This window comes from Oncorhynchus tshawytscha, linkage group LG07, assembly GCF_018296145.1.
Source record: "Oncorhynchus tshawytscha isolate Ot180627B linkage group LG07, Otsh_v2.0, whole genome shotgun sequence".
In the NCBI taxonomy this organism is placed as follows: domain Eukaryota; kingdom Metazoa; phylum Chordata; class Actinopteri; order Salmoniformes; family Salmonidae; genus Oncorhynchus; species Oncorhynchus tshawytscha.
In genome coordinates this window covers 19,755,663-19,768,713 of record NC_056435.1, presented here as the reverse complement: position 1 = coordinate 19,768,713, position 13,051 = coordinate 19,755,663, and the positions used below count along the sequence as shown (strand labels likewise).

Below are 13,051 nucleotides of genomic sequence, written 5' to 3'. Positions count from 1 at the left end.
TACAAGTTAAAATAGCTAGCTACTAGACTAATTTACCAATCTACAAACATTTTACTGGCATGGGCTAATTGAGTGACTATCAGTGACTGACTTTACAAAAAGAAACTGCTGATGCACAAACAAATTGATCCAAGGACATGGGCCACCAGTTGTCCATGCCTGGTCTAGGACTACAGTGAAAAGGTATGGCATGTTTAAAAACACAGCAGCATCAAAATGAATTGCTGATTGAGGGGACCTGGCTTCTCTGTGTAACGAGTGGTATGTCACAGCTCCATTAATCACTAAAGCCTATGTAGTTTCCAGAGAGTTTATACATTGCCACTAAACTGTCAATGTGGCTGAACGCATTATGGACTTTAATAGCCTGTTAAAGTCAGCCCTCCTGGAGTTTCTGCTGTCAAACAGGCAGAATGCTGTTTCCATTGTCCCGCAAAGCATGCTGGTAGTCGACTGATCCGATTTAATCCTGTTCGGCAGCTCAGAGATTAGACTCTGCCTCGAGGTGTACCTGAGAGATGCTGAGGGTTTCATCAACAATGCTAACTGTTTACTTTGACCCTGTTCAACGAGAAGCCCATGTTTGGTCAAGTGTCATCCAGATGGGGAGCGGTTAACAGTGGAGGTAGAATATATAGCAAGGAGAGGAGAAGGGAGGTGTTTGCCCAACAGGGAATATTGAAATGTACTGTTAAAATATACTGTAGGTTATATCAGACTTTTTTGTAAACTAGACAGTCTAAGGATCAGTGGGATCCTTTAAATAAATACAAGCTATTTCTCTATTAGTTTCTCTATTATTATCACACATTGTAGCTCTTAGCACGACTAGAAGCCAATACATCACCGGATTCCTGCCGTAAGCTCTGGTCCTTTGCCTCGGATCATCGCAGCTAGCTAGCTGCTACCGAGTGGCTATAGTGACTAACGCCATTGTCCCAAAGCTAGCAACAGTTAGCCTCGAGCCAGGCGTATCTCCCGGCTAGCAAACAAAATTACTCCAGCTACAATACCTCTTCTGCCAATTCGCCTGGAACCTTTGTCAACACGGAGCCCCGCCGATCCATCACGACTGGTCTGCCGACGTAATTACATCTGATGTGCCCTCAACTGGCCTTTGTTGGACGTCAGTGAAGACGCTTCTGCTAGCCATGGCCTGTTAACTTTAGGAACGCCGTGCCCCCGCTTTCTAGCGTCGTAACGACTACCTAACGGCTTCCCTGTTTCATCTTTTGCTGTTCACTGGACCCTATGATTATCTGGCTACATAGCTGATGCCTGCTGGACTGTTCATTAATCATGGTACTCCATTTTTGTTTATCTGTCGGCCCCAGTCTCGAACTCAGGCCCTGTGTGTAGTTAACTGACCCTCTCTACCCATTCATTGCCATTTTACCTGTTGTTGTCTTAGCTGATTGTCTGTTGTTGTCTTACCCGTTGTTGTCTTAGCTAGCTCTACAAATCAACACCTGTGATTGCTTTATTACTCGCTTTAGGTCTCTCTCTAATGTCAATATGCCTTGTATACTTTTGTTTAGGGTAGTTATCATTGTTTTATTTTACTGCAGAGCACCTAGCCCCACTCAACATGCCTCAGATATTTTTTTGTCCCACCTCCCACACATGCAATGGCCTCACCTAGCATAACTGGTGCCTCCAGAGATGTGACCTCTCTTATCGTCACTCAATGCCTGGGTTTACCTCCACTGTGCCCGCACCCCACCATACCCCTGTCTGTACATTATGCCCTGAATCTATTCTACCATGACCAGAAATCTGCTCCTTTAATTCTCTGCCCCCAACGCTCTAGATGACCAGTTTTGATAGCCTTTAGCAGTACCCTCATCCTACTCCTCCTCTATTCCTCGGGTGATGTCGAGGTTAACCCAGGCTCTGTCTGTCACCAGGCGCTATACTTTGTTGACTTCTGTAACCGTAAAAGCCTTGGTTTCATGCATGTTAACATCATGTTAACACCCTAAGTCTGTTTTAGTCACTGCTTTAGCACACTCAGCCAACCCTGATGTCCTAGCCGTCTCTGAATCTTGGCTTAGGAAGGCCACCAAAAATTCTGAGATTTCCATCCCCAACTACAACATTTTCCATCAAGATAGAACTGCCAAAGGCATTCCTCCGCACCCCCCGCAGAGACTTGCCCAAGCCTCCCCATTTTCTCCTTCACCCAAATCCAGATAGCAGATGTTCTGAAAGAGCTGCAAAACCTGGACCTGTACAAATCAGCCGGGCTAGACAATCTGGACCACTCTTTCTAAAATTATCTTCTGCCATTGTTGCATCCCCTATTACTAGTCTGTTCAACCTCTCTTTCATATCATCTGAGATTCCTAAAGATTGGAAAGCTGCCGCGGTCATCCCCCTCTTCAAAGGGGGTGACACTCTAGACTCAAATTGTTACAGACCTATATCCATCTTGCCCTGCCTTTCCAAAGTCTTAAAAGGCCAAGTTAACAAACAGATCACTGACCATTTCGAATCCCACCGTACCTTCTCCGCTGTGCAATCTGGTTTCTGAGCAGGTCACGGGTGCACCTCAGCCACGCTCAAGGTACTAAACAATATCATAACTGCCATTGATAAAAGACAGTACGGTGCAGCCGTCTTCATTGACCTGGCCAAGGCTTTCGACTCTGTCAATCACCGTATTCTTATCTGCAGACTCAACAGCCTTGGTTTCTCAAATTACTGCCTCTTCTGGTTCACCAACTACTTCTCAGATAGATTTCAGTGTGTCAAATTGGAGGGCATGTTGTCCGGACCTCTGGCAGTCCCTGTGTTGGTACCACAGGGTTCAATTCTTGGGCCGACTCTTTTCTCTGTATATATCAATGATGTCGCTCTTGCTGCGGGTGATTCCTTGATCCATCTTTACGCAGACGACACCATTCTGTATACATCTGGCCATTCTTTGGACACTGTGTTAACAAACCGCCAAATGAGCTACAAGGCCATACAACACTTCTTCCGTGGCCTCAAACTGCTCTTAAACGCTAGTAAAACTAAATGCATGCTCTTCAACAGATTGCTGCTCGCACACGCCCGCCCGACTAGCATCATTACTCTGGACGGTTCTGATTTAGAATATGTGGACAACTACAAATACCTAGGTGTCTGGCTAGACTGTAAACTCTCCTTCCAGACTCATTTTAAACATCTCCAATCCAAGATTAAATCTAGAATCGGCATCCTATTTCACAACAAAGCCTCCTTCACTCACGCTGCCAAACATACCCTAGTAAAATTGACTATCCTAACAATCCTCGAATTCGGCGATGTAATTTACAAAATAGCCTCCAACACTCTACTCAGCAAACTAGATGCAGTCTATCACAGTTCCATCCATTTTGTCACCAAAGCCCCATATACCACCCACCACTGCGACCTGTATGCTCTCGTCGGCTGGCCCTCTGGCTATTCGTCGCCAGACCCACTGGCTCCAGGTCATCGATAAGTCTTTGCTAGGAAAAGCTCCGCCGTATATCAGCTCACTGGTCACCATAACAACACCCACACGTAGCACACGCTCCAGCAGGTATACAGTTGAAGTCGGAGGTTTACATACACCTTGGCCAAATACATTTAAACTCAGTTTTCACAATTCCTGTAATTTAATCCTAGTACATATTAACTGTCTTTGGTCAGTTAGGATCACCACTTTATTTTAAGAATATGAAATGTCAGAATAATAGTAGAGAATGATTTATTACAGATTTGATTACTTTCATCACATTCCCAGTGGGTCAAAAATTTACATAAACTCAATTAGTATTTGGTAGCATTGCTTTTAAATTGTTTAACTTGGGGCAAACCTTTCGGGTAGCCTTCCACAAGCTTCCCAAAATAAGTTGGGTGAATTTGGCCCATTCCTCCTGACAGAGATGGTGTAACCGAGTCAGGTATGTAGGCCTCCTTGTTCGCACATGCTTTTCAGTTCTGCCCACACATTTTCTATGGGATTGAGGTCAGGGATTTGTGATGGCCACTCCAATGCCTTCTTTGTTGTCCTTAAGCCATTTTGCCACAAGTTTGGAGGTATGCTTGGGGTCATTATCCCTTTGGAAGACCCATTTGCAAACAAGCTATAACTTCCTGACTGAAGTCTTGAGATGTTGCTTCAATATATCCACATAATTTTCCTGCCTCATGAAGCCATCTATTTTGTGAAGTGCACCAGTCCCTCCTGCAGCAAAGCACCCCCAAAACATGACGCTGCCACCCCCTTGCTTCACAGTTGGGACGGTGTTCTTCGGCTTGCAAGCTTCACCGTTTTTCCTCCAAACATAACAATGGTCATTATGGCCAAACAGTTCTATTTCTGTTTCAGCAGACCAGAGGACATTTCTCCAAAAAGTACAATTTTTGTCACCATGTGCAGTTGTAATCCGTAGTCTGGCTTTTTTATGGCAGTTTCGGAGCAGTGCCATCCTCCTTGCTGAGTGGCCTTTCAGGTTATGTCGATATAGGACTCATTTTACTGTGGATATAGATACTTTTGTACCGGTTTCCTGCAGCATCTTCACAAGGTCCTTTGCTGTTGTTCTGGGATTGATTTGCACCAAAGTACATTCATCTTTAGGAGAGAGAACGCATCTCCTTCCTGAGCGGTATGATGGCTGCATTGTCCCATGGTGTTTATACTTGCCTACTATTGTTTGTACAGATGAACATGGTACCTTCAGGCATTTTTAAATTGCTCCCAAGGATGAACCAGACTTGTGGAGGTCTACAAGTTTTTTTCTGAAGTCTTGGCTGATTTCTTTTGGTTTTCCCATGATATCAAGCAAAGGGGCAATGAGTATGTAGGTAGATATGATATACATCCAGAGGTACACCTCCAAATGTCTCAAATTATGTCAATTAGCCTATCAGAAGCTTCTAAAGTCATGACATTATTTTCCGGAATTTTCCAAGCTGTTTAAAGCACAGTCAAATAGCGTATGTAACGTCTGACCCACTGGAATTGTGATACAGTGAATTTTAAGTGAAATAATCTGTCTGTAAACAATTGTTGGAAAAATGACATGTGTCATGCACAAAGTAGATGTCCTAACCGACTTGCCAAAATTATAATTTGTTAACAAGGAATTTGTGGAGTGATTGAAAAATGAGTTTTAATGACTCCAACCTAAGTGTATGTAAACTTCCGACTTCAACGATATCTCACTAGTCATCCCCGCCTTTCCTTCCAGTTCTCTGCTGCCAATGACTGGAATGAATTGCAAATTTTTTTTTTTATATATATTTTTTTTAATAAAAAAAAAAAATAGCTGAAGTTGGAGACTTATATCTCCCTCACTAACTTTAAGCATCAGCTATCTGAGCAGCTTACTGATCGCTGCAGCTGTACACAGCCCATCTGTAAATAGCCCATCCAACTACCTACTTCATCCACATATTGTTTTTATTTACTTTTTTTGCTCTTTTGCACACCAGTATTCTTCTTGCACATCATCTGCACATTTATCTTTCCAGTGTTAATACGCTAAATTGTAATTACTTTGCTACTATTGGCCTATTTTTTTGCCTTACCTCCTGTATATAGACTTTTCTATTGTGTTATTGACTGTACTTTTGCTTATCCCATGTGTAACTCTGTTGTTTTTTGTTGCACTGATTTGCTTTATCTTGGCAGTTGTAAATGAGAACTTGTTCTCAACTGCCCTACCTGGTTAAATAAAGGTGAAAAATAAAATTTAAATAAACATAAATTACAAGCTATTAATCATAATATCTCGTACTTATACCCCAGTTACATCATACAGTTGTTAATACCAAAAGTTTCATAACCTCACTCAATTGGGTCCTATTTACTGTATGCTATGGATATTTTATCAATGCTTCCTAAGAGTTGTATTTTTTTTACATTGATGCCAGGTGCAAAAAAGCACCCAGTAAACATTGGGGAAGTGAGTCAAGGGAATTCTAATCGTCAGTATTCAGTCAATACATCAGAGGATTTCCCAAGGCAACGACTTCAAGGCAACCTCTGAAGATACTTCAATGTTACGTGCCGGGAATGAATGCCAGTAATATGAGTGACTTGCAAAGAGCCTACGCTTTGACAGACGTGCACACACACATGAAGCCCAACTTGAAGGGAATCAACTATCGGCGAGCCGTCAAGAGTGTTGGATACATCGGTGTTCTTTTTAATGGAAATTAACAACTGGAACAATTACTATTCAGGGAGCACTTCTTGGCAAGGCACCTTCTGACAGTGTTACACATGATCCAAAACACACTCTGGTGATTGACAGGTTGTGTAATAAAATGCTATACAATCATATACCTCAGTTGAGGTTGTGTTGTTGACCCAGTCATTGGGCAATAGTGCTGTATTGGTTCATGTCTGAAGCAGATTGCATCAGGTAAAGCCCTCTCGATTGCTTTTCCTGGAGAGAGAGGATATAATTGTAATACCAATGAATATCAAATTATCTTGATTGACTCAACGGCAACATGGGAGCTGCTGTCCACTTTGAAAAGCTACTATCAATAACAACCACAGCACTCCATTGCAATTAAATATAAACCATCAGGTCAGCAAGCATCTCTGAAATTCCCCCAGGGATGTATCAAATGTGCTTTGTTCCCAATAAATAAGCAACATTTTTGTAACTTAAGAGCTGTTCCTACTTAAAACAACTGAAACGCTACAGCAAGGGACTATTCTGGACAAGAGGAAAATAAAATGAAAAGAACAAAGGAATCTGAAAATATTTGTTTGATTAGGTTCCTGTAGGCAGTTCTGATTCACAGGTTTGCCGCCGATTCCTCCAGTCTCTCTGATATGTAAATGTTTGCCAATAACACTTTTTATTTTGGTAGTCGAGTCTGCTGAATTCTAAATGACCATATGGGAGGCTTTATGTTTACACAGAAGAAATGGAACAGCTGCCTATAATTAAAAGTGTTCACCGTTCTCCTCGCAGTTCCATAAATTGTCATAGGTAATCGGGCAGCGTGAGTGGCTGGGAGGGAGAGTTTAGTAATGATTAACATGTGTGGATGTTTGAGTAGAAGCCTGGTTGGCACGGATTGGAGGAAAATCATCTTTACATCAAAACTTCTACTCAAATTATCATTTTAAATGTCTCAAAATAAGAGGCTAGGAGGGGAAATAGAAGAAATTCAGAATTTTCCAGACAGAGAAGATGACAATCTATTATACAGAGTGAAACTTTCCAAAAAAACATATTTTGGGTCCAACAATTAACTGTGGATCACTCTTGGCAGACTTATCATGTGAAATGAAGATACCTACCGTACTTTCTCAGTGTTTTTTCAAAAAATGTAATGAGATATGAAGCATTTGTACAAGCATGCAGTAAGATGGACAGTTTCCATTACAAGCTCATGTAATTAAAACACTTTTACTAATAGAAAATGTATCATAATTCCTGTTGGCTATCAGCATATGACAGGCTATTTCATTTTAGAGAAAGTTTTCATTTAAAAGCCTTCACTTGTAAGAAGTGTCTCGCCAGCAACATCTAAACCCTTAATAAAAAAGTATTCATGTCATTGGGGCAATATGCTACTCTTGTATCGCATTAGGAGCCTTGGGTTCTCTAACAATATGACATAATACTGTAGACAGCACTGTTTTCAAAGACTGCGGTATAATTAAAACAACTTGTCGGAGGGTTCAAAATGTCGTTCTCTTATGAGAAAAAAAAATGGATAATTTCAAAAGGTATGAGCCAGTATTAACTGCGAGACCTTTTGTTTGCAAAGGAGTAGAGCATGTTTAATAATAATAATACATGGGACTTCTATAGCACTTTTCAATGACCCAAAGTCGCTTTACAATTGTAGAAACTAAGACAACACCAGACAAACAGCAGGAAACAAGGAGAAGGCTTAAAGACGCCATCAACGTGGTGAACGTTAGTTACACCCGGTTTGTTGTTTTTATTTAACACGTTTTTTAAGAAACAGATCTAAATCAAAGTTGACATTTTATAGCTATGGATTCATCTTCTTCTATGGTATAATGGCATTTGCAACAATTTGATGTGCATTCAGTCACCTACTGTGTGGGTGAATAATAAGGATCCCAAAAAGGAAATAATGTGGGTGAAAATAAATCAAATATCAAACAAACTATCAAAAAATAAATGAACTAAACAAAATCAACCTGCTTTTCTGTGAAAAACTCATTCTAATCAGGTCCCTACACCAGCTCAAAAGACTCCTGAAAGGGTGGTACATGTCCTATCAAAAATAATCCTTGCAGTGCTTCTGCCGGGAGGACTTGGAGCCCCAAAAAACTTCTCTGCTGCAGATAATTGTATTTATTTATTTTATTTAACTAGGCAAGTCAGTTAAAGAACAAATGATTATTTACAATGACAGCCTACCCCGGCCAAACCCTAACGACACTGGGCCAATTGTGTGCCACCCTATGGGACTCCCATGTGTAATTCTGTGTTGTTGTATGTGTCACACTGCTTTGCTTTATCTTGGCCAGGTCGCAGTTGCAAATGAGAACTTGTTCTCAACTAGCCTACCTGGTTAAATAAAGGTGAAATAAAAAAATAAAAACATGAAGGTCAGTCAAGGCTAGCCTGGCTCGAAGTCTCCATCCCCCTGCCCGAGGCAGTTCCATCCGTCTCCCCCTCTTCCTTCACAATCATATTCCATCACGACCACCTTCATTGTGGGCAGCTCAATGGTGGGAGATGTTGGCCTGCCTACGGTCTGGAAACCTGTATCCAGCACCTCCTCCTGCCCAAGGTTCTGGCCAACTACTTTAATATTAACAACTTTGTAACTCTTAGTTTTTAACGACCTCCGTGTTATGCAATCTGAGGAAAGGAGGGAGGACTACAAAATTATTTTAGCTTGTACAGGGAATAGAATAATTATTTCTGGCCCCTTCCCGTGCTTTCAAAGGGGTGCAAAATGTTTCAGCCGCCTTGTTGCCCTAAACACGTACCTGAAGAAACTTGCCAACAACAGGAATGTCTCATTTTGTGACCATTTTGATTTGACGTGGGAGCAACCAGCACTTTTTAAGAGAGACAAGATTCACACTAACCACAGGGGTTCTAGGATTTATTTGGGTCTGGTAGTGCTCCAGTCCTCCCTGTCATAATTAGCAACAGAGGACATGGAGAGCATACTATGTCCCAACATTTTACTGCAGTGGGCTAAATCAGGGTCAGACAGAGTGTTTTTGGGTTGTCTTAAACAAATCCACTTTGAAACAAAAGTATAGACCTCACACACATGATTAAGCGCTTAAATACCATGTCAGATATAGAGTTTAAATGTATGCAAGTTTGAGTTTGCATCCCAATATTACACGTTATATACATATACTGAAATATAAAAAAACTGTTTGACATTGAAACACCAGATTTCCGGCTGTTTTTTTAGCAGGTTTATTCATTATGAAAAATATTAATAACACTCCACCCACGAGGCCACTAGAGGGAGATTTGGGTATATGACTGCAGGTTAGTGCTACTGTAAGTAACCTAGTTTATTTTCCTTCTAACTCCCCTCAATAACTCTGTAATACCTTGTCACCCTCTCTAAATAATAAATTGTTGATTGATCTCTAAATAATAAGTTGTTCATATGCAATGATTTTATTATTTACAATGGCATTGATATTTTCATGCTAACTAAGACTTGGCTTAAACCTGAGGATTTAGTTCTCTACAAGAAACAGCCCATCTTGTATATTTTAGTGTAGAATTCTCTGCTTTCTTTGGTTACACCGGAATATGGCAGGGTTATTATTCTTGGAGATCTGTGGGTTGCCCAAGCTATGCACCAGCAGGGGAGTTTCTTAACCTGTTAGAATCCTTTAACTTTGTGCTACATGCCACAGGGCCTACACACAACAAAGGCCATACTCTTGATCTTGTACTGTTCTATGGTCTGAATAGTAATAACTTGGAAACTATTGATGTGTGTCTCTGACCATCTTCATTGTTTTTAAAATGCTTTCTCCTCCTCCTAAAAATGCGTCTGTCACCACTTAGCTCCACAACTGCTAGTAGACTTACACATGCTTTTCTATCCGGCACCACTGACCCTGTTAGTTGCCTTCACAATAAAGATTTGGTGAATAGTTTCAATTATATATGTCAGGCTACTTTAGACTCAGTAGCACCAGTTAAAACCAATAATAAATTGTCTGTCAGTGTCTCAACCTGGTTAAATTACCACACTTGTGCTTTAAAAATTGAACTTAGAAAGGCTAAATGTAAACGGAAGACCTGCAAACTTTTTGATTTGAACCTTTATTTAACTAGGCAAGTCAGTTAAGAACAAATACTTATTTACAATGACAGCCCAAAGGGGAACAGTGGGTTAACTGCCTTGTTCAGGGGCAGAATGACAGATTTTTACCTTGTCAGCTCAGGGATTCGATCCAGCAACCTTTCGGTTACTGGCGCAATGCTCTAACAACCAGGCTTTTATGAGATAATGAAGGATCTGATGAGACATTTCAATGTTACTGTTAAAAATGCAAAAGTAAATCACTTCTCTACCCCGATCTCTGAGGATTCCCACAACTCAAAAATTCAGTTTGAGACAATTGAGCATGTTGTTAGTGCCCCACGCTTAACAGTGACAGGCTCGCATCCCCTGATCTCTGCTAACTGTTCTTACAATTGTTTACAGAAAATATAGAAATGATTCGATCCCAGAATAACAGTAGCTGGCACCATACTAGCATTTCTGGTCAGGAGGGACTTGAGGCAACTACTCTGAGACCGTCTACTACTTCCTTTTGTTCCTTTCAGGAGCATTTTAGCCCCTCCTTGATACTATTGCTCACATGAAGACCTCCTCTTGCCCCTTGGATGTGGTCCCTACTAGACTACTGAAAGATGTTATGCCTACTGTTGACCCAAACTTTCTATCTATTGTAAATATTTCCCTGAACAGCCTACTTTAAAACTGGTCTGGTCCAATCTGTCCTTAAAAAACCCAACCTCGCTTTATTGAAAGTCAGTAATGACCTTGTGTTGGCTGTCAATGCCTTTGAATGCTTGATTCTAGTTTTTTGGGATCTCAGTTTGACACTATTGATCATATTATCCTTGTTGACTGGCTGGAGAGGTGGGTGGGAATCTCTGGCTGGTTCAGGTCATATTTATGTGGCAGACGTTTCTCAGTGAGCATGAGTGGTTCAGTATCGTCCCCAGCACCTATTCACTATGGTGTCCCTCGGGGGTCAATTCTGGGCCCGATCATATTTTTCCCGTGTATGCTACCCCTTGGTGACATCATCCGCAATCATAACACACAGTTTCACTGCTATGCAGTCGCCTAAGACGTGGATGTCGATAAAGGCAGGCCCCCGCACCTCTCTGGTTGGGTTAAATGTGGAAGACACGTTTCAGTTGAAGGCATTCAGTTGTACAACTGACTAGGTATCTCTCTTTCTATTTACCAATCAGACCCAGTGACCAATCTAGTGTAGCTGCCCTTCACTAGTGTCTTGCTGACATCAGATATTAGATGTCTGACAATTATCTCCAGCTTAATAATGAAAAGATCAGAGGTTGTTGTATTTTTTCCCCGCACCTTGCTAGAATTCCGATTGTAGATAAGCGTGGTCATTTGTTAACAAATGCAAAGCCCTACAGCCAGGATCCTTGGTGTCTTCTTTGACCCTGACCTAAACCTCGAGCTGCAAGTAAAAAATGTTGTCCAGTCTTGCTTTTATCATCTAAGAAATAAAGTTGAAGTCAAGTCTTTTATCTCAGTCCATGATCTGAAGAAATGTATAGATGCTTTTATTTCCTCAAACCTAGATCACTGTAACTCTTTGTAAACCTATCTCAGCCAGAAATCACTCCATCGTTTACAGCTTGGCTTTTCACAGGCACCAGGAAATGTAACCATGTAACCACTTTTTCAGCTTCTCTGCACTGGCTAGCAGTCACTTTAAGAATAAACAAAACATTTGTATTAATCACGTTTAAGGCTAGGCTTGGATAAGCCCCATCCTATATCTTAGATATTTTACATCCTTAAGAGCCAGGATGCAGCATAAGATCCTCTGGCAGGGCACTGTTGACTATTCCAGGACTAAAATGGAAGGAGACTGGCCATTTGCTACTAGACTTTGGAATAGTCTGCCAGAGGATATCAGGCATGCAGATTCAGTGCATATTTTTATGTGCCTCCTGAAGATACACTTACAGTAAAAATACGATTTGAATGCATGATTTGAATTAGGAATCTTTAAAAAAAAATGTATTCCTCCTTCCACTTGTTTTTGTTAGTACTTTTATTTAATTGTATTATTTTATGATGTGAAGCAGTTTGTTATTTGTATTGAAAGGCACAATACAAATAAAGTTCTTATAAAGAAGGGAAAGGAGTGTGATGTGTCAGTGTATGAGTGAGCGGGCAGGTTTTGTGTGTGTGTGTGGGAGAGAGTCAGGGGAGCTTAGGGGTTGCCAAGGTGAAGAGGTGGGGCTTTAGGAAGGACTGAAAGATGGTGATGGACTCAGATTCATGGATGGCTGGAAGGAGGGAGTTCCAGAGCCTTGGAGTAACCCTGGAGAAGGCCCTGTCGCTGAAGGTGGTGAAGGGCTTTGTAGGTCAGAAGGAGGATCAGAAGGTAGGCCATCATTCTAAATAACAATTTGTTATTAACTGACTTGCCTAGTTAAATAATGGTTAGATAAATAAAAAACAATATATAAAAAGGAGACAGTGGCGTTCACAGAGACAAGGAGTTCACAGAGGGCGGGGTGATGTGATGCCAGGACTTAGTGTGGGTGAGAAGTCGTTAGGAGCTTATGGAGGGAGCTTGCGTTGATGCCGGAAAGTAGTGAGTTGCAGTAGTCCAGACGAGAGGTGACGAATGCGTGGATGAGGGCTTCAGCAGGAGGATGGGAGAAGGAGGACCTGACTTTGACAGTATTGCAGGGGTGGAATAATTACAATTTTTAACAGTTTGTCGGATGTGGTGGTCAAAGGATAGGGGGGAATCCAGAATGGGGGCAAGGTTGCGTGTGTATGGGGAGGAAGAGACAATGGTGTCAATCAATGG

At 41.4% G+C, this 13,051-nt stretch overlaps 1 protein-coding gene across 1 annotated transcript in view; it reads right to left on the bottom strand.

Annotated features, from left to right (window-relative positions):
- Positions 1-13,051, bottom strand: part of LOC112254117 (receptor-type tyrosine-protein phosphatase T) — a 491,368-nt gene that overhangs the window by 59,465 nt on the left and 418,852 nt on the right. The window lies entirely within an intron of this gene.